The 24,937-nt window shown below is 41.4% G+C and overlaps 1 protein-coding gene across 3 annotated transcripts in view; it reads left to right on the top strand.

The window, feature by feature from the left end:
* Positions 1 to 4,462: 4,462 nt before the first annotated feature.
* HERC1 (HECT and RLD domain containing E3 ubiquitin protein ligase family member 1) overlaps positions 4,463 to 24,937 on the top strand; it is a 109,832-nt gene continuing 89,357 nt past the window's right edge. The window contains exons 1-3 of one of the 3 annotated variants that reach the window (XM_055806335.1): positions 4,463 to 4,604; positions 5,428 to 5,524; positions 8,393 to 8,724. The gene's annotated coding sequence lies outside the window, so the exon portion shown is untranslated. Of the gene's footprint in view, positions 4,605 to 5,427; positions 5,525 to 8,392; positions 8,725 to 10,860; positions 10,995 to 24,937 lie in introns of those variants that run through there. The other 2 variants (XM_055806348.1, XM_055806338.1) reach the window with 2 other exon arrangements.

The following is a 24,937-nucleotide window of genomic DNA, read 5'->3' on the forward strand; positions in this document are numbered from 1 at the left end:
CTGTTAGAAAAATCCCAGGCTTTTGTTAAACAAACAAACAAAAAAGGAAACTACTAAAAGTAAGGTATTGTGTGATAGTTCAGCTCTGCTTCTGGGAAGAGGGGTGAAAGGTTTCTAGTGCTATTTTCTGTGTGATCATGTAACTAAATTGATTTAGCACTATCTACCTACAGCTTAAGGTAGTACATTTAGAGCAAATTAAAAAGTGAATGTAGGATGGGGTTTTAACTGAGTTTGTTGTGTATTTGTCTTGCTCTTTGCCTGTTTTTAAATGGCTCCTGTTCATTTTCCTAATTTTCCTTGTGGAATCTTTACATTCTTTTTACATTCAATTTTTATTATTGCTACGTCTATGTTTATGGCAACATATAAACCCAAACAATGCAAAATTAAGCACCTATTCTAGTCATGTTCAGCTTGTGTTAGGTCAGAACTGTCACCACAGCTGTTCCCCTCTGATGGAAGCTGCTTACCACACTGATGGGGTGTGGGCTGCCGCAGCTGGGACAGCTGGCCCTGCATTCAGCACAGAATCCGGACAGTACTTTGTCTGAGATTTTTCACTCCAAAATGAAGAGAGGAAATTTGAGAGTGGCTGAAGACCCCTGAGATAAACAGCTTGTCCCCATGCACTGACAAGAAAACTGGCGTGAGAAATGGTAGCCTCTGGACCCTATGTGTTGTCCAGGAATGAGTCTCTGAAATCTGCCTGGAAGTGGGAGGAGTGGGAGAGGATGGGGCAAGTGTGCTGGTGTGCAGGTCAGCCCCGAAGCGGGGTGCAGGCCTGCTGCTCACTGCATGGCCCGGCGGGGCGCTCTGGCCCACCCGCTGCATGGCCCGGCTGTGCCGCACTGGTGCCTGGTGCCCGCTGCATGGCCCGGCTGTGCCGCACTGGTGCCCGGTGCCCGCTGCATAGGCCGGCTGTGCCACACTGGTGCCCAGTGCCTGCTGCATGGCCCGGCTGTGCCGCACTGGTGCCTGGTGCCCGCTGCATGGCCTGGTCACGCTGCGCTGGTGCCTGCTGCCCGCTGCATGAGCTGGCCGTGCCGTGCTGGTGCCCGCTGCCTGGTGCTCTGCACCTGCCTGTGCTGCCCCAGGGCCTGTGCAGTGCCCAGCGGCGCTCAGCAGCCATTCCGGGCCTTCAGGAGCTGAATATTCCTGCTGTTTGGCAAGGAGGAAAAATAGGCAGCTTGAGGGAATTAAAAATAACAGAAAGAAAAACCTGTTCAGTCATCAGCTGAATGCTGCAGGAGGGGTGAGGGGGAGGATCAGGTGGATTGCAGCCAGCCGTATGCCTGCCCCTTAGTACAGCATTTGGGCTTGGAGATGGACTGTACCAAATCCTGAATGTGTGACCAAGCAAACACTTGGCCTTACAAGAAAAGATACAATTAAAGAAAGAATAGTTTTAGCACTTCCTTGCTATACCTACTGTAAAGTGTTTATGATAGGATTTTATTGGCTTTTTCACATCTAGAAAAATTGTGGGAAAAAGTCTCAGCCATGACGTAGCATGTGTGCAGGAGTTTGCCACAGTGTATTGATTGGCTTCTTGCCTTATCCTCCTTGCTTCTTATTCCTCTCTTATTTCCTGGCAAAACACTTATGTTCTCTGGTCACATGCTTCAAAAAGTACTATCCATCAGGAACAGGTATTACAATTTACCATCCCTAGGTAAAAGAACAGAACATACTTCAGAGCATGCGTTCTTCTTTTCCAAGGCGCGCACACAGAAAATTGTCCTGTTGACTTTTCCAGTCCCAAACCTGTTATTATGAACTGCTCAAATATGCGTTTGTTGTACGTCCATAACACACAGAAGACCAGAAACACTTAACCCCCAAACCCCCCAAGAATGCACTTCAGCTCATTTTTGAGAAGCAATAAACAAGTTCCCAGCTCAGATTCTGATGTTTTTCTCAGCTGGATGATTATTCAGGCTGAAGTTATTTCTGTAATTCAGATGATTCAGGACAAATTAGAAATAGCTGCAGATAGCTATGTGACTGGTTCCAGAAAACCATTTTTTCCCCCCTTTAGTATTTAAAAAGTGAACTAATATCTTCAAGTTGTGCACGCTGAAGCTTGTCTTGACTTGACGTTGCTGCCTGTCTGATTCTAGGACTAGATGGGGCTTCGGTGTTTTTTGGTTTTTTTTGTTTTGGTTTGGTTTTTTTGAGGTGGTAGTGTTAGTAAGTGCTATCATAAAGAGTACCAATAATGCAAGAACAGAAGATGTGAATATGTGCCTCCCTATTGATGCCAGTGGCATCAATCCTAGCCATTTACCCGCCTAAGTAGTTTGGGACAGACATGATTACCCCCTGATCAGCACAGCTGTATTGGTCTTTTACCAACTTGTTAATTGGTTGAAGTGTTTATTGGTGATTCACAATATAAATGTTTTGGCTTCTCTCTCTTCTGGGTGGTTTGGGGCCGAGTTAGCTATGGCAAAGAGGAAATGTCTGTTGGTTGCTCTGTGGTTGTGTCTGTCAAGTCCAGGACTTTGTGGCATGTACAAATTCAGATGCCTGTGAGCAGGACCTCTGGACTTTTGGGTTAAACCCTAGTATGGGCCTGTGGAGACTAGAGGTGTATTCCTGGCTCTGCTCCAAGTTCTACCCTGAAACTCCAGAATAGCCTTGGAAAAGTTGCTTCATCTGTCTAGGCTTCAGTTTTTACCTCTCTGAAAGAAGATGTTGATAGTGCTCCGTGTGAAAGATTGCTTTCCAGTATTCATTTTGAAAGTGACCTTTGTATTTCCATGTCTTTTCTGTGAGTGGGCACTTTCCTTCCCCAGAAGCAGTGATGTACTGTAGTGGTAGCAGCCGAAGAAGCTACGTGGGACAGGAAAAAAACAGTGCTGTAACTTTGCTGGTCTCTTTTAAGACCACTATGAGCATGGGGTTTCCTTTAAAAGTGGAATATTGGGTAACATGCTGAGCTGGAACACAACCTGTGCTAGACATATAGGGATGAGATAATTATCCTATTTATACCTTGTGTTTTACCGCTGTAAGGGAAAGATGATTCCTTTTGAAAAACATTTCGAGAGCTCAGAGTGAAAGGTGCAGGAGGGTATTATTTGTGTTGTGGTGCTTGCTGGAAAAAATTGAATGCAAGAACAAATGGAATGAGAGGAAATGTGAAAACAATGGGAAGAGAAAAACTGCTTTTCGCCTTACAGAGTAGTCATTGATTCATGAAAGCAGAAGGATAATTCCCCATTGTACAGATTTCAGACAACAGTTAGAATATTCACTTCCAGTTAAAGACTAGAAAAATATCAATGAACTGACAGAAGCCAAAGAAAAGTCACATTTAAAAAAAAAGTTTAGGGTTTGGAGGAATAACTAATAGGAAAAAAGGAAAAAATAGTTAGTGAATTGGTGGAACAGAGCATAAGCAAGGAAGTGACATAGCTGTCAGAGCTGCAAAAATGATAAACTTGGAGAAGAGTGAATTGCTTTTGTAGCTTATGTTCAGAAAGAGGAATTCTGGGTAGAAAATAGAGATTTGTTGCTTTGTTTTGGTTTTTTTTTTCCCTTGGGGATATATATGTTGGGTTTTTTTTAATCTGAGGCACGATCTGCTAGAGAAAATGGAAGATGTCATTATTTTTAAGAATGCTAAACAATGCATTAGAATATGCTGTGCAGGCAAGATGTTTTACAATATCTTCCAGGCCTTCAGGCTTCATGTGGCACAGACAACCTGCATATTGTGTGTAACCGTAGTGTTTGAGTGTTGTTAGTTTTGAGGATAGCTTTACCACTTTTATGCATATGTATTCTTCAAAGAAAAAGGAAACAATCACAACTATAAAGAAATGCTTATTTTCCTAGGCTTAATATTTATTAATGACTTTTATAAAATTAATGCTGTATTTTGACATACAAAATTAAATGCCTCTTGCTGAAAGATGTCATGTATAGGATCTTGCATGGAACAATTATGGTATAGTAATACTTTGCCTTTATGCAAAAGGATTGAAGAAATTGGAAAGCAAGCTATACATCTAAGTAGTGGCATTATGCCCACTTCACAGAGGAGTAATTAGGAAGGGGACTTACTCAAGGTCAGGCGGCCTCAATGAGAAAAATGGAAGCTTTTCGCTCAACTGAAGCCCTCTAGGTAAACTAATTAAGTGTTGCTTCTTTTTCTCCTTATGAAAATGGAGACTGGATCAGTGCTGTGCTTACGACTGCATAAATTTTAATTTTAATCTTTATTCCTTAAATTTTTCACCTCCAGAATATCTGTGAAGCAAAACAGAATGCTAGTGCTGGCTAGAAACAAACAAGTCCAGTTTTGTATGATGCAACGCTTCGTAAATATTAACTCGTGAAATACTGTGGCTGCTCCTTTTTGGAACAGCAGTGAGTTTACTGTGCATTAAGTTAATGTGTACAGGCACACATCTCTTGCGTACTATATTTGGCAGTTCTCCAGTACATCCCCCTATGTCATGCCAAGACTAACCCGTCTGTTTGCTTCTGTGGCTCCAGGGCCATGATGGCCGGGTAACCTCTCCACTTTAAATGCAAAGGGACAGCTAGTCTCAGTCTGCTTGCATCTGTGTGCTCCAGTAGTAAGCAGAAAGGTGGTGTTACAGCTCTGTGTTACCTCTTTTCTGTATTTCTATTTAGAGGTCTTGGTTTGCCTTGCTTACAGAGTAGGGAGAGCTACGGGAGGGGGAGCACTTGTGACAAGTGCTTTTCTCTTCGTAACTGCTGCTAAAGGCATATGAAGTGAGGACAGACTGCAGGGTTGTGCAACAGTGGTTCTTAAAGCAGAAGACCAAAACTGACTCTTAAGGCCCTAAAGGTATTGTGAGCAACTGGCACGAGTACCACTGGGCAGTGGGAATCCTATGAATGGTACTTTGACCATTGGTCATTTATGGTTTAACTCTTTCTAATATCTTTATGCATGTAATTATTATTGACACAATATTTAAGCTGCACTTTGGCTGTGCAGTGGATACTATGATATTCAGCTAATGTGAATTACTAATCCTTTTGAAGTTCTAATAATCTTCTTGCTACATGTGCTTGAAATGTGTTGTACCCATGCATAGATTAGTTTGGAATTAGTCTTGTGTATGAATTTACTTGTTACTTAGTTGTTCATGAATAATCCTTTTATTTTGCACTTTATATTCTCGTTTGTTCTCTTCTTGTACAAACCTCTCCTGTTCCCCATGTATTTTTCCCCTTTGTTCTCTGACATGTTTCCTGCTTTGGCCGGGCCAGTGGCATTTCTGAGGTGCCGATCACTGTTTCACCCAGACTGGCTTGCCCTGGTGTTTGAAAACAGTTTGAAAAAGTTACCAGCTAGCTAAAGAAAGGGAGAGATGGTGACAGGTTGAATTAGATCTTAAATCTCAGGTTACTTCAGACTGATTCCTACTCTGCATTTCACAGAGTGTTGGGGTCCAACAGTGCAAGAAAAGTGACGAAGCCACCTGCAATCCTGAGCCCTGGAAGTGCTGATTCTGTGGCAGTGATGATTTGTACTGGGGTAAGAGCCAGCTGGCTGTGTGGATGTGGCTTTAGATTGCTTTCTAATAAGTTACGTGTAGTATGGCTCAGCTTGGTGTGAGCGGGAAGTGCCATGCAGAAGAACTGTCACTCCAGAACATGAGTCAGAAGATGAAATTAGTGACTGACACAGATGCATATATTTCAGTGCCTCCACACTTGGTATCCCTGCACAGCCAAAATGTTCTAATAACGGCTCACCTCATATACCTTGGATCCACCAGAAGAGAGCTAGTGTTGTGATGAGTTACATGTAGAAGACATAGGTGAACAGTATTTTTAGCTTAGCAATCAGTTCTTCCAGACGCTTCATAGACTGGTGTAGGCTGGCTTTGGTTGTGTTAATGTTTGCAACTGCTTCTTCCACACCTGATCAGTGACTGACACAAGCTCCCTTCCTCATCTTTTCATTGGTAAGCTTGCCTCTCTAAAGTATTTCTCTTTCTTTTGCCTCGTGTAAATTGTGAACTTGTTGGCCAAGAGAAGTGTCCTGCCTTTGAATGAGCCCTCAAAGAGAAATTGTTTCAAGACCTTTCTTTATTGGGATGAGTATGCAAGAATCTTCTCATGTGCTTCTGAACATCAAGAGCAGCATTTACTTGGGCAAATCTGGGTCCTGGTCTAGTTAAGTAACTGCACAGGCAGATCACTGTGATTTTAGTAACACTTGACAGTGACAAAGCTTTACCCACACAGCCCTAATTGTGAGATCGGTTCACAAATAGCAATTAGTGTCTTGTTTCCAATCAAGGAGCTTATGTTCAGTGTCTTTTGTTGCTGGTTTGGGCTCTTTCTTTTTTTCCCCATTGACCACTTATTAACCGGTGGCATAGAAACATCCAATATCTGTTATTCTAATTGTTGTCCCATTTCTGTATAAAATGATTTCTGAGTCACATCCAGAGACATATAGACTTCTTTCATTGCCATGACAACAGCAAGGCATGCCAATGTTAGCAATGTCTGCTGGAAAAAAAAGTCAGTAAAAGCAAAACACAGTTAACTGGGATACTACATATATAAATCCAGTTTTCTGTAATGACGCAAAATTATCCAGCATTGTGGAGAAGTAGTTAAGAACAAGCCCTAGATAAATAGCATAGTCTAATGCTGAATGTTGGGTCCTGCCCTAGACATCGCATTACAAAAAAAGATTTAGAAAAAACAATGAGTGGAATTGGTCATAGCCCTGGTATAATGTCTGGATCAGAAGACAATAAAGAGTTAAATGCGGTTACTAAAAATAAAGGATAATTACTAACAGTTTTAGAAAAAGGACTTGATGTTAACATGCGCATTGTTCTTTCATTATCATATCTTTCTCGTCGTTGCCCAAGATTAAAAGTACATTTGATGGGATTACATAACAATACATTGAAATCAAATAATGCAGCAACTCATATAAAATAATAGGAAATCATTGATGTAAAACAGGTTTTGCACAGTTGAATGTTAGAGGAAATCTGCCATAGTCCAAGTGAAGCTGGGAAGGAGGAAAGCTGGGGAGGTGGGACTTGAGAGATCTGCAGTTGTCAGGAAGGATTATTTCTGTTTTAAAAAAAAGAGGTGGGAGCACAGAACTAATGAAGGTAGTACCTACAGCTTCCTTTCCCTTGAAACTTGCATGATTGCATGGGCTTTTTTCTGGCCTCTGTCTATGCTTTGAAGCTAAGATGGAGACTGTCTTGGAAATAGAAATTGAGTGTGAATGTCCTGCAGTCTGGGCATTACCTGCTGAAGTCTACAAATTTGTATGCTTTGAAGACTTCAGCTTGTGCTTGCTGTGAAGGGAGTGGGTGGTGGTATGGGACAGGATGAGAGATGTTGCCCACTGAGAAGCTGTGATTTGAGTTTTCCTGGTCTTATGTTTGGGGTTCTCCCATAAAACTCTTCCCAACTTTTGTTGTTATTTTCATCCTGTTAATAATGTAGTTGCAGGTGGCTGGAGGGCTGATCTTTCCTCTGATGTGTCCTCAGGGTGCCTCAAAGAGTTCTGTGAGCCCCTGCAATTTCCAAAGGATGGAAGTGCTATGTTTTCATTTAATGATGGTTTGACTCTCACAAGGTGGCAGATTTCTAGTGACAGCCATAGGCAATGTCAGAGCAGATGTGGATCTTGTTCCCCTTACATACATCCTTACTTTTAGACCTACTGGTACTGCTGTAGACCAGGATGCGGCTTCATTTGGGGTTCTCAGGAATTTTGACAATACTTACTTGTTTAGTACAGGGAGATGGAATAGGGCCTCCTTATCCTGTGTTACTTGCCATCCTGGGTTTTCTTTGAGTCAGGGAGATCCTGAGTGCCAGCTGGCTGTAAGTGAGACAGTAGCTCAAGCAGCGTAGTCCCCAGTGAGTGGGGCTCCAGCTCTTAAAAGAGCCCTCCCGGACTCACAGAGAAACTGGGGAAGTCACTTCTAGAGGCTGTTTGAGACTCATCAAAGATTGTGGTTAGTACCAAATACTAACAATTGCTATCTAATAAACAAGCTTCATGGGAGAATTCAAGGATAAATTGCAGTGGTTGTCCTTTGGGACGTTGGCAGCATTCTGTCAGCTGAAAACCTTGTGAAGGTTGGGTATACCGAACTGCATTTTCCTTTTTTTGTTGTTGTTGTCCCCCAACTTACCCCCACGTTTAGTTGGTAGCATGCTCTTTTGCAACAGTAATGATGGGAAATCACGTGGCAAAGATTTTCAAGGCATCTTAGCAAATTAGGTACTTCAATTACAACAGTCTATATTATAGTCATCATGTTTGTTTAAAAAGATATTTATTCTAAATTCTAATTTAGAAAACTACTATTAATATGCTTCCTTTATTCTTCTCATGTTCTTGGCACCTCAGGTCCCAGTCTGTAAAGCGGCTGCGTTGTGTCTGCAGTATAACACACATTCTGAGATCAGTGAGCCTCTGTCGAAGCAGACGGATACATCTGCATACAGCCCGGTTGCAAGATGAAAGTCCTATACTTGGTATTGCAAGGTGATCGATGGCCTGTGTCAAGACATGACAAACAGAGCAAGAAAACCTTGCAGCCTTATGAACTTAATATTAAAGTGTACATAACTTAAAAACATTAAACGTTTTGCAAACCTAAGAGGAATTCCTTGAGAACTGTACAATGCTTGGTTGCTGATGGAGCCTGCAAGCCATAAAACCCTGCAGTTAGTGATAAGGTTTGTCTTCATGCTGTGGTTAACATAAGCATGTGGGTGTGGGGCACGTTAGCATGTTGAGGAGTACTGCTTAGTGTGTCTATTCTGCTTTCTGTTCTGTGGAATGGCAGATCTGCTGGAGAGTTCTGAACTGAATGTATTTTGATGTTATCTGTTGGATTTTTTGAAGTTTATTTCTTACACAGCATCCTTTAGCTGGCATATGTTAAATACTTAAAGAAGGCTTTAACATGTTTTCATAATTTACCCCATTTTTGGTGGTTTGTTTGCACAGGTGTTCTCATCAACAAAGAAGCTGCTGTTTCTCAGCAGGGTTTGACTGTGGCTTTAGGCAAATGATTACCCATTGTGGTTAGGGGTACAAAACTAAAAAGACTTAAGGCTTCTTGAACAAAAATGGGTTGTCTTGGCCATTGTTCTGTGGGTTGATATTACACACGTAAGTTGCTAACAAGAGACTTTTTTTGGTCTGTGTTTTTTAGCTCTGTTGAGTCAAAGACTATTTTCAAAGCAAGGCACTTGTGTTTTATTCTGCTGCTAAGAACTGTGAATCCATGAGTAGCCTTTTAGGGGGACACAGAGTAAAGAGCTGTGAATAGCTGGGATCTGCCCCCAAAGTTGCTAGTTGATCGAATTATAGTTGGAACTTGAGCTGTGAAGTATGAGACCCCTTCCAGGGAGCTGAGCTCTACCCTTAGTAAATCCCCTAACCACATTATACCTCAGAATAAACTATTAAGGGTATGTGCTTTGGGCTGGAAGGGGAGGCTTATACTGAGGAGACACGTGGCAAAGACAGGCTGGAGGACAAGGGCATGAGGATGGGAATGCTGGTCCATGGGTTCCGTATGTCTGAGGACAGCTGTCAGAAGATGCCTAGGGAAGAAAAGGCAAGAGCAAGCACATAGTAATGTCCCCCCAAATACTCTATGGCCTTCGATGTTCTGTAGGTCAGGGCACTTTTCAGCCAGAGGTGTCTGCTAGTCTGTGATGTATTTATTTTTATTTCTTGTTTTTCTCCAGTTCCTTTAGAGTCCAGGCAAACTTTTGCTCATAGTGTCCTGCTGGAGGGTGTTCCACAGCTGAATTGTGTATGAAGAAATCACTCTCTTGCTTGTTCTGAATTTGACATCTACTAGTTCCACTGGTTAGCCTCTAGCTCTTCGATTGGAAGAGGTCTAAAGAATTGTTCCCTGTTCATGTCACCAGTGTTTGTAAACTTCCATTGTGTTCCTGCCTTAGGCTGATGGATCCCAGTGCGCATGCAGTTGCTTCTTGCACGGAGGTTTTTCTCTTGCTTCTCTTGTTTTCCTGTTTGTTTAATGAAAGTCGATAACAATGTATACTAATTCAGTCATGACATCCCTGCCGTTGTGTGGGCCATGTCTAGTCGCAGTGGGTGTAACTGAAATCACTCATTGTGTTGCTTCTTGCTGGTGTGGTCTCACAGGTCTTACTTGGCACGTCATGGTTTCTGCCACTGCCTTAGCCTGCAATTCCGTCTTGATTTTAGGCTTTTCCTATTTTAGAATTTCAATCCCCCAGTGACGCTTTTACTACTTGTCATGTTCATTTTGTTTAAGCCGAGGTTTTCTTCTGCAGTATACACCTGCTCGCGGGCCGACGCGACCCATTTTGCCTCTTCTGCGCTTTCCGTCCCTGCATCCAGCATCCGCTGCCCTTCCCGTCACTGACTCCCCAGTGCATCTGTTCGGTCGCTGTCCTCAGCCGCGTGGCAGGATTCATGCCCCATACCGGTTTCTCAGGCCACTTTGATGCAGAAGCGGTTGCCTGCTGTGCCTTGCCCGTCAGGAGAGCAGTGGTTTTCATTCCCGGTGCCAGCGGCGGGCTTCCATTTCGGCCGGGGAAGAGCGGCCCGGGCGCCAGCCCTGCCCTGCGGATGGGCCGGGGCTGCCCCGCCTCCCGCGCCGCTGCGTGCGCCCCGCTTGCCCCGCGGCTCTCGCCGGGGTCCCGCCCGGCCCCGCTCCCGGAGGCGCTGGCGTGGCCGGGCAGCGGCTCCCCCCCGCGGCCGGGCAGCGGGCGGCCGGGCTTTCCGGCGGCGGGGGGCGGGGAGCGGCCGGCGCCTCGCGAGACCCGCGCGGCAGCCCCGCGAGATCTCGCCGCCTCCCGCCGCCGCCGCCGCCTCCCGCCCGCGTCATGTTTTCTCTTTGACAAGTCGCCGCCGCTGCCGCAGGAAAGGACGCGGCTCCGGCGGGCGACCGCCGCCTGCCCCGGCCTGCCGGCACAGCCGCACTGAGGCCCGCCGTCCGGTGAGCGCGGGGGGCGGCGGGGCCGGCGGCAGGGGCGGGAGGCCCGAGCGAGCCGGGCGGGGGAGGGGGGCTCCCCTCAGCGCCGCTCCCCCCCCGCCGCAAACCGCTGAGTGGCGGGGCGCGGCCGCCGGGGTGGGGAGTGGGGGGTGGGCGGGTGCGGTGCTGCGGCCCCGCTGCGGCCCGGCCCGGCCCGGCGCGCGGGGGCGGCGCACCCCTCCCTGTGCCGCCGGCGGGGGGGGCGCGGGCGGGGGGCGGCTCCAGCTGCGGGCGGCTGGGAAAGTGGGGGGGGGGGCAGGTGGGGCCGGCCGGGTGCGGGGCCCTGTTGCTGGGGCGGGGGCCGGGCGGCCGGCAGCAGCCCCCCCCGCGGGGAGGGGGCCGGGGGCCGTCGTGCCCCTCGGGAGCGGGGTGAGCGGTGCCGGCCGCGCGGCGGGCCCCGGCGGGGACCCCCGCGGCCTCCCCTGCGCGCTGCGCGGGCGGCGGGCGCTCCTCGGGCGGTGTGCATCCCGGGCGGAGCTGCCTGGTGCCACCGGCGGCCCTCCGGAGCTGGTCACGTTGGCCTCTGTCAGCCGTGTGTGTGACTGCAGGTGTGCCCGGTGTCTCCAGTCTGGCATCTGAACCGCACCGGCTGCCCGCGGCTCATTTGCTGGCGCTTGTGGGACCGAAGAATCATATGTATAGTTATGTTTAGGCATGATTTATTTTGTATTCTGAAGTGATGTCCTAGCAGGTGTGTTGTTTTATTTTTTAACTGCATACAGTTAATTTTAGAAGTTACTGTACACTAGCTGCGTTCTGTGTTTTTTAGGGGCAGAACCATATTGTTACAGTCTCGCAGTGTCCATGGGAGAGGTTTGGGTGCTGTTGGTGAAACATCTTCATCTTCTGTTGCTTTAGACCTGTTCTTCATGTCACGTTATCTAAGCTGGTTGTTGCTTCATGGACTGTTTAATTTGCTGTAGCTGCAGCTATGTGCTCTCTATACGTGCATATGTATTGCTTATCTATCTACATACAAGTACATTTGTATGTGTATGTATATATGTACTTACATATATACACATACATAAGTACATAGATATATGTGTGTGTACATGCATATACATGTGTGTCATAAACATGATCAGGTTTGTAGTTTAGCAAAGTCTTCTGTGCTGTTACTTCATAACAAAACGTCAAAAGCCATAAATTTCTGTATAATGAATTTAATGCTCCTTTTAGGGGTCCCCTATAAACCACATCTCCATTGCATAGGGCTGTGGGACTGCTGAGGACTTGGATGTCGGGATTGAGTCTCACATAATTATGAGGAAAAATATAATAGATGTTTAATCTGAAAGAGTAGGTTGTCTACCTGGTCAGCCTGCTACTGCTCACCAATACTCTAGAGGAATCTGTTGATGTGGTATGAAAGATTAAAAGCTGTCCAGTGTTAATGTTCTACAGGATAGATGAAGGGCATTGCCGGTCTCCTGTATCCTTGCACATACAAGGAATTTGTTAGGGGGCTTTATACACAGTAGCTGTTGCTCAGAATTGAAATGTCTTAGGGCTCCTCGTGTCCGAGTATAAACAAACTTCTGTATGTTTGAGGCTTTCCTCTCTGCTCTTATGTTCTTATTTAAATGTATTGTGTATGTTTTGTTTGTTGTCTGAACATTAAGGATAACAGTGTTTTTACGGCTGGAAGTATGTAAGTTGAAGGGGGAGTGGGGATGTTGAAATCTTTTTTCTGCAATCTGTGTAAAGGAGGTATGGCTATCTAAGCGTTAATTAAAAATAATAGGGATATAATGTCTTTGACTTATTTTTGCTGAAGGACTGCTTGGCTTAGTGGGCATATAACACAGAATGTTTTGGGTTTTTTTTCATTTAATCCATGAACTGAAAGACAGTTTACCAGTGAAAGCTTTTTCTTTTGTTATTTCAGAAAAATGAGGTGGAAATTAGTTGATTTAAGTGGCCTGACTAAAAATCTCAGTTGTTTTTTGTCTTCAGCTTACTGATTTCAGATAGCCATAATTTTGCCTTTTTGAAGAAAAGCATTCAGGGGTGCTCTGCATGTTTTAAAGTGTCAGTGATGACTAGAGTGGGACCATTTTACAGATAGGGAAAAACTACATGCGAAATTAGTCTTTGTATTTTGGTAGTAAAATTAAAACTAGATACATTGATACAGTTTTGTTTTAAGACTCACCACCTATAGTATTCCAATCTTTCTTTCATTTTTAGTGTAATTATTCTTGCAGTTATCATGGGTTAGAGAAGCACTTCTATCCCCATTTTAGAAACAGGTAATGGAGACAAAAACTGTGTGTGTTTCAGGATGGCTTGGTGGAGGAGGCATTGGATTCTGGTCATAGGTTTTAGGAGGTCATTATCCTTTCAATACAACAGTCTTCATTTAGGTGCTGTACAGATACTCAATCTTCCTCTGTTTATAGAACATGAAAGATTTTTTTATTTTGCACTAGTATGTTTTAGTTAAATGTAGGGTGCATTTGTCTATGGCTGTTTTGGCTTCCTGGTTTCAAAATCATGTTAGTGAGTGGTGGGCACTGTTTTGATTATGTTTCTCATGACTGGTTTTCAGAAGTGTGCAAGCTCAGAAATTGCTGGCAGGTTTTCTTTTTTCCTGTCTCCCTGTAGTGGTTGACAGTCATATGGAACGTTCAAATCTAGTAGGTGTTTTCTCTTTAAAAACATCTACAGTAGCCCTCAGAAGATGAAACTCTACTTTCCTAGGGCTGCTGAAGTAACTGGCAGTGTGGTATAGCTGCATACTGTGCATCATAGTAACTTCGTAGTAACCCTTGTAATTTCTGAAGAGGAGGGGAGGGAAAAATAGCCTGGAACCCAGTGGCTATGAAATTTGCCAGTCAACAAGCAGTGAGTGTAATTCTGGCCTGGGAACTGGCCAGGTATATGGCCTTGACTGCCTGTTGTGATTGACTCGATCGATTTTGTTGGGAGTATGTTCAGGCAGCTCAAGCAATCATGTTCTCTGCTGGGAGCTGAAATTAATTTACTGTTTGAAGAAGAGCCTGCAGTTTGAGTCCTCTCTACTAGTAATACATTTTTTTTTTTTAAATTTTTTTTCTGTCAGTGCTGCATAATACAGAAATACCATCCTCAAACATTTCCTTACAAATGCATGAATTTATATAACACGGGTTTCTTTTTCCGTTAGTTACACTGGGAGTACTCTGAGTCAAGAAATGGCAATGTTAACACAAAGTGTGTACTTTGCTTATATTGCATTTACATTGCAGTCTAGCTTTTGAATACTGTTTTTTTTACTCTCTGAAATAAGAAATTGCATACTAAAACAAATGGGCTCAGCTGTATTTTAAAGTGTAATTACCTACATCTTACTCGTATTCCAGAGACAAGAGATTAAAAAACTTGCTAAGAGGACCATCAGATGATTAGGTTGTAAGTCACCTCTGGAGGTCATACAGTCACAGCATCATAGAATAGTTCAGGTGGGAAGGGGCCTTAAAGACCATCTAGTCCCAACACCCCACCATGGGCAGGGACACCCGCCCCCCCCCCACCAGCCCAGGCTGCCCCCAGCCCCGTCCAGCCTGGCCTTGGGCACTGCCAGGGATGGGGCACCCACAGCTGCTCTGGGCAACTTGTTCCGGTATCTCAACATCCTCATTATAAAAAAATTCTTCCTAATATCTAAATCTACCCTCTTTGAGTTTGAAACCATTGCCCCTTGTCCTATCACTACCGGCCGTGATAAGAAGTCTTTTCTCTGTGTTTCCTCTGTGCCCCCTTTATATATCTTAGAGAGGCTGCAGTCCACCTCCACTTACATCAGCGCTAACTTGAAAGTTAAATGAGAGTGCTGATCTGATTAACTTTTAAGTTACATATGTGGATTTTGCAGTCTGACCATTGCTGACTTTCTCAATTTAGAATCATGATTACTAGTAAATATATCATAATAATTTTTCTGGTTTTTACAAGATGTCTGTTCCTGTAGCTTACGGTGGTTGGAAATACTGCAACTACGTGGTTAGCAGTAGTTATAAGAAGTACGAGCGATGGTACCTTTGGGTGGGAGTGGTAGTGGTAAAAATCTCACCAGTGTTTTCAGGCCTTTCTTTCCCAATTGAAGATCAGGCACCTTTCTTTCCACAAATGGTTGGAACGTTTTTGATGCATGGGGATGTCTGCTTCTCAGCTCCTCTTTTTACTAGCTGCTTTTGATGATTATGTATGTGGCCTGGCTTCTACATTCTTGGCTTTTGTTTCAGTGTACTTTTATGCATCTGAAGAAGTAATGGATTAAATTGATTTTTGTAAGGTTCTCTGCTGAGTAGTAATAATAAACTTTTATTTCTGTTCTGCTTGGGTAGGTTTCGTGCGGCACCCGAGCATATCAGGGTTTACATTCACAAACCATGTTTAGGTTTCTGTATCATTTTCTTTATTAATATAAGGGCAAGCGAGCAAATAGATTTAACTTTTTTTAACTTAAAAATAATTTTGTCCTCCTTTTGTCTGTCTCCTGAAACGTTTTCAAAGTGATCAATGGTGACCAGCAAAAAGCATAAGGTTAGATTGGTTTCAATAGTAGACCTGATAGTGAATAAATAATCCTAAAGCAACCTAAAATCATGTAGGAAGACTAAATTTGGAAGAACATCCATAGAACTTCAGCATGGCTTACCTGACAATTATTATAAAGCTAGATGGAATTTAATTTTTGGAAAGAAAAGTTGATAGGTGGCTGCGGAATTAATCTGAATTAGGGTATCAGTAATCTGGTTTCTGTGCGATGAGCAGAAGGCTAATATAAGGAGGAAAGATAGTGGGTATTGTGACCAGTGGAGACAGATGTTCACAGAAATCAGTTAATGTTAGTGTGTATTTCATTGTAACATTTTTCTTACAAATGAAGAAAAATGTGCTGTAGCTGCTGTTCTTGCTTGCTCTTTCTGGTTTAGTTTCTTTTGGTTGTCATCTTGCTGTTCCAGATTTGTAGGAGACCATGGCTTATTTTACCTGCATTGTTCTAGTGTCCATCCACTATTATCTAGCGCCTCTCCCTTTTTCCTTTTATTTTTCTGTTTTTAATGTCTCTTTTTGTCTCTTTAGTTTCAATTTGCTGTTAATTTGTAGTAATTTCTCTGCAGTGTCAGTATTTTCTAATTTATCGTTTCCTCTTTTTCTTTCTCATGACTGTTTTGTATAGATTCCCATTCACCTCACACCTGTCATGACACTGCGTATAGACTAAATGTATTGGCCAAAAAACCCCAATGTTTGAGGAACATTATCTTGCACATGATTTACAGTGCTTTTTGGCATAAGTAAAATATCGAACAAATAACTCTTTTCAGGCAACGTTATGTCCTTTTAATGTTGGTTTTAACTGTCACACTTTGCCCTGGCCATGAGTAATATGGAACATCTTGTCATAGGCCAACAATGTAAAACCCACAAGGCAGGATTTTAGTTAATTTTATATATTCCTGGTTTCTAAATTACCTTTCAAGAAAAAGGCTCTAAGTGTTGTTTGGAGCCCTGATATTGGCAGCTAAACCACATATATACAACCCTATATTTATGAAAAGAGGAAAGCAAATCAAAGAGTTTGCTTTGTTTTTAGTTATACTTTCAGATTGTAAAACTTCGAGGATTGCAGAAGTTGCTGCATTCTAACAGTTGGTAGCATGTGAAGCATGATTCTGACTGGGACTTTGTGCTTCCCTTGTAAGAAGTATGGAAGACTGGAATGGTAAAAATTTCAGGTAATACATCATTTTATGGAATGTTAGGACTGAAATTTGGCAAAACCAGAAAAGAGTCGTCTTGTTGCACAAATCCAAGGTACATCTGTATCTTGAATTCCACATTTGGTTCTGGAGTCACACATATATACAGATACTAGAGGTAGGCCATTATATCAGTGTAGGTGATCATATAGCAATAAAGGAACTAGGAAAAAAGCAAAGGAATATGATATAGATGATAAGAGGTATGTAGTGCTTCTGTGAAAAGAGAGAATCTTTGGTTTCAGTTGAAAGTGCAAAGGAGAAATAAAATAACGACATTTTTTGTGTGTCATAGTTGTATTAGGAATTGGACAGAATGTTGAGATGATAATTTAGTAGACCTGGATACAGAATAAAGACTTTGGTTTACTGGTAAGAATATTACATTGATTTGAATTAGCAAAGTAATGTATACGAGTTCTAAGTGCTTATGCTACAAAACTAAATGTTGTAACTTCGAAGAGATTCCACTTGCATGATGGAATTGTATTATCATCACAGCAGGGCAGTAAGTAGAAACATACTGCATCAGGTTTTCAGTTGTGCTTCAAATAAATTTTAACTGTTCCAGACCTGTGATCGACTATGTATAGAGAACTGCTTTCTTAAGAATTTACCTAAAATAAGATCTCAGAAATAAGTTGTTCTTGAATAGTCAGTCTCACTTGCAGTGAATTAATTAAATTACGTTCTTAACCAGCTGGTAGAATTACCTGATTATTCTCATTAAGAAATCTTTCCCAAGTTTTGTGTAAGCCACAAAAAGCTTGATTTTTCTGCCCCACATGCAGAAATTATTTTTCACTGTTACAAACAAAGATTTAACTACTTACAGCAATATTAAGAGCTGTAGTGTGCCGTGGCTGCCATCTGTCTAAATACTCAATTTTCTAATCCTTTTCAGAAACCACTTAGGTAACACCATGCTTAAAGTTCCTCTAGCACAGTTTACTCTAGGACCACTCATGTTGAAAACAGTAAATGAAAGTGCTGTGAACTTGAGAAAGGGTCATTGTCAGTGAACACACACTGAAGAACTCTGTCCTTTAGAAATACACAAATCTGCTTATTTGTTAAACTTTGTTTTCTTTGCACTCTGTTTAGAAAGTATCTTTACCTGTCCATTGGTGAAAGGTGGTATAACATTGCAGTGAGACAGTAAATAGAATTGAGGCGTGTGAGTTTTACAGCCAGTTCTTTGCACGTTCTTTAGTTTTGGGGTTTCCTGCCTTTGATTTGACTCTACAGACTTCCAACTTCTTGTGTTACAAGCTTTTGTAATTAGGTTCCCCTAAAACGAAGTTAAGTGTAGTCAGCGTCTTACAGAGGTTGCTGAAATTGCTAATTGCAGAGAGGGAGGGAGCGAGCGAGCGAGTACTTGTGAGGTTTATTTTTCCTCTGAGAAGACTCTGAGTTTTAGAACATGTAATGTTTGCTTTATAGGTGCATTTATTTCAAGAGCTTTGCAGAAAATGAAACTTTCAGCTGCTCTTGTAGCAGTTTTAAGAGTCTGAGCAGTTAGCTTCTGTCAGAATAGTTGTTTTTGTCTGTGTTTGATTTCTGCTGTAGTCAGACTAAGTTAAAAATGTGCTAATATGTAGCTTTGTTAAATTCTGATCTTGTTAATACCTCCAGTGTGTGCTAGAGTCACTGATTTAAGAAAAGATATTTTCTTCATACTTATTGAAGATAGTATATCTTATTTTTATGCATATTGATTCTCAGATTGTCGTTCACTAAGTGGTGCTGTCTTCATGTTTCCAAAATTCGAAGCTTCTGGGTCATACTTAAATTTTTTCACTTTTCTATAAATTAATCCTTGTTTTGCTACAGGATATTATAACTTAACCCTTCTAAGTTCTAACGTAATTTTTTAGCTCTTCCCACATATTTTCTGGCTTTTGGGGTAGACTGTTGAAGCTGTTCTGAATTGCTTTATACCTAATTATTTATGCAGGGAGTGAATTTTATTCAGCTGACACTGTAGGGAGAAATAAAACTAGCTAAAGTAGAGTTTGGATGGAATACTAAATTTCGTTATTCTAAGAGTTGCTCAAATCTTTTTATGATTGTAAGTGGTAATATGTTTTTTTCTCTCCAGAAACATTGTACTAACTTACTGTTGAGTCATAATACTGCTTCCTATAGCACATGGTTCTCTCCTCTTACTTCTCTGGCTGACATGCCATGCTTTTTCTGAGCAGAAGAATATGACAGCGCTTTTCCAAATCTTTGAGAGGCATTTGGGTTTTGTATACATTTATAATTGTAGGGGTTTGTGATGATGACCTGATAATTGAACCTTCCTCAGTTGTATAAGTCGTGATGAGGTACTTGTGTTACAGAGATGGGCCTTGTACGAGACACAGTGTTTCCAGTATTTTTGATTGTCATAAAGATGTATCTGGGGTTTATTTTGAAAGAATTAAATATATAAAAAAAAACCCAACAAAAAAAAGTAGAAGGAAGATTCGTGCTCTGCTTCTGTTTGAGTGCCAGACTGCGAAAATGCTGTCAAGTATGCTTACCAGGAAGTATTATTGCTGTTCAGGAGAAAGCAGAGAGATAGACTTTCATGAGCCATAGAAGACTTTGAAACTTGTAATTCTATTAGTTGAAGAATGATTTTTCGAAGTTGGAAAACCTCTATGGACAAGTGATGCCTCAAGATCAGGCTAAAATATATTCCCCTTGTTTACTGTGTCCATTTAACAACACTTGATGTAAAATCAGTTTTGCTTTTTATCTCTGTAGTACAATGGTTACTTCTTTAGACCTTGCACACAGGGAGAAAAGCACAAAGTTGTAAAAATTAAGCAGGAAGGTTCAGGTGTGTACAAGCAAAGGGAAATCACTGTACTTGAAAATTTACCTACATTTCTGAGTTGATAGTTTAATTATTCATTTTAGCAGTCTGGGCAGCAGTTATATGCTTCCAGGGATGGGGCATGCACAGCTGCTTGCTGTGGGTAACCTGTGCCAGTGTCTCACCACTGTCACAGTAAAAATTTCTTCCTAATACCTGATCTTAATCTCCCCTCTTGCAGTTTAAAGCCATTCCCCCTCGTCCTGTCACTACAGACCCTTGTAAAAAGTCTCTCTCCAGCTTCCTTGTCAGCCCATTTAGGTACAGGAAGGCTGCTATAAGGTCTTTCTGGAGCCTTCTCTTCAGCCTGCCTTCATAGGAGGAGGGCTCCAGCCCCCTGACCACCTTCATGGCCCTCCTCTGGACTCATTCCAACAGGTCCATGGCCTTATGATGCTTTTAAAAAAAAAAAAGGAAAAGGGGGCGGGGGGGAAGCCCTAAAATCGACTCCTCCTTTCCACACATTTACCATTTACGAGGTTTCTGTTTGTTGATAAACTGAATGTGTGTGCTAAGGACTGAAAAAATCAAAACACATTTTGTAGGGAAACTGCTGTTACACTCTCTACTTTTTAAAATATTAACATTACTGTCTTCCACTTTCTAATGATCTTTTGTACAACCTTTTTTTAAACAAAACAAAACCCACTACTTTTTCTTGCCTGGGCTCTCATACCTAAATCTCTTCTTGCAGGAATTTATTTATTTCTTTGGAGTAACCTAGAGCTGTTCCTTGTCTCTTTGTTCCTCCCTCAAAAAGAAGCAACAGTGTCTGCACTCTAGTCACTTTATATAGCTTCTGTCCCTTCTCCACCTTTCTTTAATTTATCACAGCGGTTATAAAACTGCTGTGATAAATGTATCGCTTTATAGATCTCTTAGATCTATACGCAGCACCTCCTCAGAAACCTTTTTTTTTTTTTTTTTTTTTAATAGAAACCCTAGAAGGGGCATTCTTGTTTACTTATATTAGGATAAATTTGTCAGCTGTGTGGAGGCAGTTCTTGGTGACAAATTTAAATACGTCCCATAATTTCCAAGCTGATATGGAAAGGGAAGACTATGGAAATTCCTTCTGGGAAGTTGTGTACACATTCTGTCCAAGGCCAGTCTTTCCAATTAAGCTCAGAAAAAGGACATTTATAACCTTAGACGCTTTGACCTTCAACTCTGTGCTAAAGTCCTTTTTAAATTATTATCATTATCCATCTCCACCCCCCCACCCCCCCCCCACCCCCACCCCCCTTGGAATACAGGACTATTTGCTGCACTTTCCAGATTCCCAAGTCCTTTGTGTTGAAGTTGAGAACTTCTGTTATTAACCTGTTTTGTAATTTTTTTCCACTTTAGTGAGCTTCTTATGCTTGCATTTGAAGTTGATCAAAGCTGTCCCACTTACCTCCAAGTGAGAAGACCTAGAAACTTCTTTATTTCCAGAGCTGTAGTAAAAATCTGAAAAAAAAAAACATTCTTAGAGATTTGATGGTCTTCATGTCTGAGCCAACCAAGTGGGTTTATGAGAGCTCTTTAGTGTTTGCTTTGTTCCCCTTCTAGAAAAATCTGCATTTTCCATAGACAATTTAGAAGGTAACGGCAAGTGACTGGTAAATGTACTGTTACTTTCCAGCCCCATTTTACTGTTTGTATGGCGCATTATATAAATGCAAAAATACATTTTATATATTTTCTCCTGTAATTTCACTTTGACGTTAACTGTGACTTTTTAAAGAATTACTCCACTTTTGGAAATAAATAAATGTCACACCAGTTATTTGTGCTTCAGACACATAAACATCGACTATTTAATTATAATATATATACACACACCCCTCTCCGAGTCAGTTTTACATCAGGGTGTTGCTTATGCATTGGTGCAGTCAGTGGCTTAGTATTGTGTATAAGTAAAATAAACAAGCTGGGATTAATTGCAAGATCTAGTTCCTCTTTCTGTTTTCTGAGTGTTTAAATTGCTATGGTGACAGAGTTTATCACTTCATAGTTTATTTCCATTTCATGGGAAAAACTTGTAAATTTAGTTAGATTCGTTTCCAGTTTCCTATTTTATTCTTGTTTAAGATACAGGGATAGTTCTTACTTCCTTAGAAAATACATGGTTTTCTTCAGCAGTAAGAGCATTCACTGTTTGGCCTAGTTTCATGAGTAATATAAACTTAACCTTAATTTAAAGCTCATTTGTTTGATTGTTGTACTTAATTATTACTTCCAGCAGGCCTTTTGCATTTTACTAAGTTTGATTTATTAGTTATTTTAGGCAAGCTTACATCTCAAAAATGAATATTTAAAGTGCTCTGTAAGAAGTAGCTGGTGGTTTTTTAGAAAACCAAACTCAAACACAGTATAATTTAAATTCTTTAAAAACATTGCTAGGCCACTAAAGACTGCATTCTGTCCCTGAAATATGACAATTTTTCTCTTTTCCCATATGTTTTAACTCAAAAGGGAAGATCTTAAATGTATTAATTAGTATTACCATTTACTCTGTCTGGCTGGCAAACACTTGTAGGCTCTTGGGTTTGTGTTTGGTTTTTTCCTAGATGCAGCACACACTGTCTAAACCAAAACCTCTTTAAAATCATCATGTAAGTAAATAGATGAACAGAAATATATGGAAAAAGGGGATATTAAATTAGTTGTAAACTTTCATTCTCTCTGAGTTCTTGGCCACATGGAAATGTGTGTGAACCATTTCATTATTATAGCATTGTGGTGCTTAGACTTGTTTGTAAGTTGATTTATTTGAATTTGAGGTGCAGCCTATTATCTTTTTATGCTTACTAATTATTGCAAGATGTGAAGACTTCGTGCTGAGCTTAGAATTTGAGTGATAATAGCATGAGGTAATTTGTGTATTTGGTGTTAGCTAGTTTGTTTACATAATGGGGAAAACCATGACCAGACCAGAAGAGGTGGCCGCTTTCTATTTTTATGCTTGAAAACAGAGAATCTGAAACATAGGGGAATGGTCATTCATTATGCAGTGAGGTGTAGCTTTGGAAGTTGTAGGTTTGTCTTTGGGTGTGTTTTAGGTGGTGGACTAAAACTAAAAGGACAAAGAACATTTGTCTGTGCTGCAAGTAAGTTCCATGTTCTCTTAGGCATATTTTCTTTTGTTATTTAAATGTTCTGCTCTCCTCTTAGCTAAGGAAAAAAACCCTCTTCTTTATGTTCCTCTTGTTTTCACAGATTTCAAAATTCTTTTCTTCTCATCCACTTGTGTATGATATAAGAGAAGAAACCAGAGGTTAGTGCCCCAGTTGAAGGGTAACTAACAGCTTGCTTTGTTCTGCAGCTTGCAGATGCTTCAGTTAGAGTATTTGGTGAGTCTGAGCCTTTCCTTCAGTTCAGTTGTAGAGGCTGCAGCACTGTCGGTGACTCACGGTTATTAAGCATCATTTTTGCCCCAACTTTAACAGCAGTTTCTAAGAGGGTGGTGGACAGATGCCTTTTCCTTCCATCTTCTGTTTGGCAGCAGTTCTTTTTGGAACTGCCAGCAGTATCAGTAGGTTTCAGTCTTCCTCCTAACACTTGTTAATGAAAGCTGCTTTCTTGGCAGGCATTGAGTTGGATAAGAAATACCCAAATTCTTTTGTCCAAATAATGTTTATAAGGAATGCAGATGACCTTTGACCTTGCCTTGGGTTTTGCTGAAGGTAGTCTCAAGCTTGTATCTTTGCTTTTCTTTCATGCTTCTTGTTTACTCCTGGTGGAACAAATTTTCATTGGCTGCACTTGATTAGCATTTCCAGTTACTTAAGTGTGTTCCGTAAGTATTATTTTTTCTCACAGAAGTTAACTCTTAGGCAGAAGTTTCCCATGTTGATTTCTAACTTTATAACAAAAAACTTTGAATTCTGAGTTAGCAAACAAGCTCTGAAGGCAGTCTTAGTTACCTTCAGATTTTTTCTACTGCAGCTTAATTTGCTGCCATTGCTACTTCGAAAAAAATTCTACATCCAGGTTACATAGAACTTGTTTTTTAGGATTTGATATTTCCATTTTGCCCTAACTGTGCCCTAGAATAAGCTTTTGAAATAGGTGTTAACTTTGGTAACACACTTTTGTAATCCTTGTTCAGCTATGAGTTTTAAGTCCATTTTAGTTGACTTACTATCAGCAACAGTGAAAAACATGTGGGCTTTTACTCCCCCATAATGGCTGTTTGCCCAACAGGAACTCTGGTTCTCAAAGATATGACAAATGAGTTGTATTGCAAATTCTCACTATTTACTTCATTTTGTAGTATTTTTTTTTTTTATAAGGAGGAGAAGAAAACAAGGAATAGGGGAAGGAGAGCTGGGCTTTTGTGGCTCATGTTTTGTCAATATGAATAGATTTTTCTTCACCTGGTACCGGACAGATACATTTTTGTATAAAGTAAATATCAAAACTTTCAATAATAATGGGGATTTAAAAAGTTTGTTATGTATGTGGAAATTATGTAATAGGTAATGTTCAAGGCATCGTCTTGGCTAAATCGTAGCTTTTTTTTAGCCACTGGGAGCTGTTCACTTGGATGATTTGGTAGTTTTCTATGCGTAAAATGTTGGCTAGTGATTTGACAGCAGCCTAAGTTATTTTCAGATTGCTGAAAGGAATATTTTCTCTAATTGGAGTCCAAAAAACCTGAAAATACAAACACATAACAAAATGTGATAGGGCTATTTTTAAAGCAAGAACAGTTGTTGCAATTTCAAAAAGATCTTTTTTTTTTTTTTTTTTTGGTTAAAATAGAAATCCCAGAAAGTTCTTGGAACTTTGAATTCGAAGCTTGAATTAAGTACTCCAATGTTAAATACTTCTATAAAGCTGTTGCGATACATTTAGACTGTTCTAGGTTTGTGCTGCTGCCACTTAAAGGAAAGTATTTCCTTTCTCCACTTTTTGTCACGTTTCTGCCTTCTCCCTTTGTGCTTGGCTGTATGATCAGCCACGTGATCAGCTTGTTTAGCAAGTTGGTGGGACTACACACTGGTGTACCTTCCATGTTGTGAGCTGACCTTATAGTGGTTAGATATAGTAAAACATCAGTGAGTAATTCATATGGTCTTTCAAAGTCAAGCGTATTTTCTTTTTGCCTGCACTGAAAAAGAAATGAGATGTCCTTGCCTGTGCTCTGAAGCAATTACAAACCTCCGATTTGTGGTCCTCGGGCAGTGAGCTGGAGGAAATAAACCCTACCTATAAACTGTGCTAGCCAGTGTTACCTTTTTTCTGATTCACTTCAGTGATAGGTAGTCGCTGTGCCTGTACTCCCCACAGAGGCAGAG

This window comes from Falco peregrinus, chromosome 1, assembly GCF_023634155.1.
Source record: "Falco peregrinus isolate bFalPer1 chromosome 1, bFalPer1.pri, whole genome shotgun sequence".
Taxonomy (NCBI): Eukaryota; Metazoa; Chordata; class Aves; order Falconiformes; family Falconidae; genus Falco; species Falco peregrinus.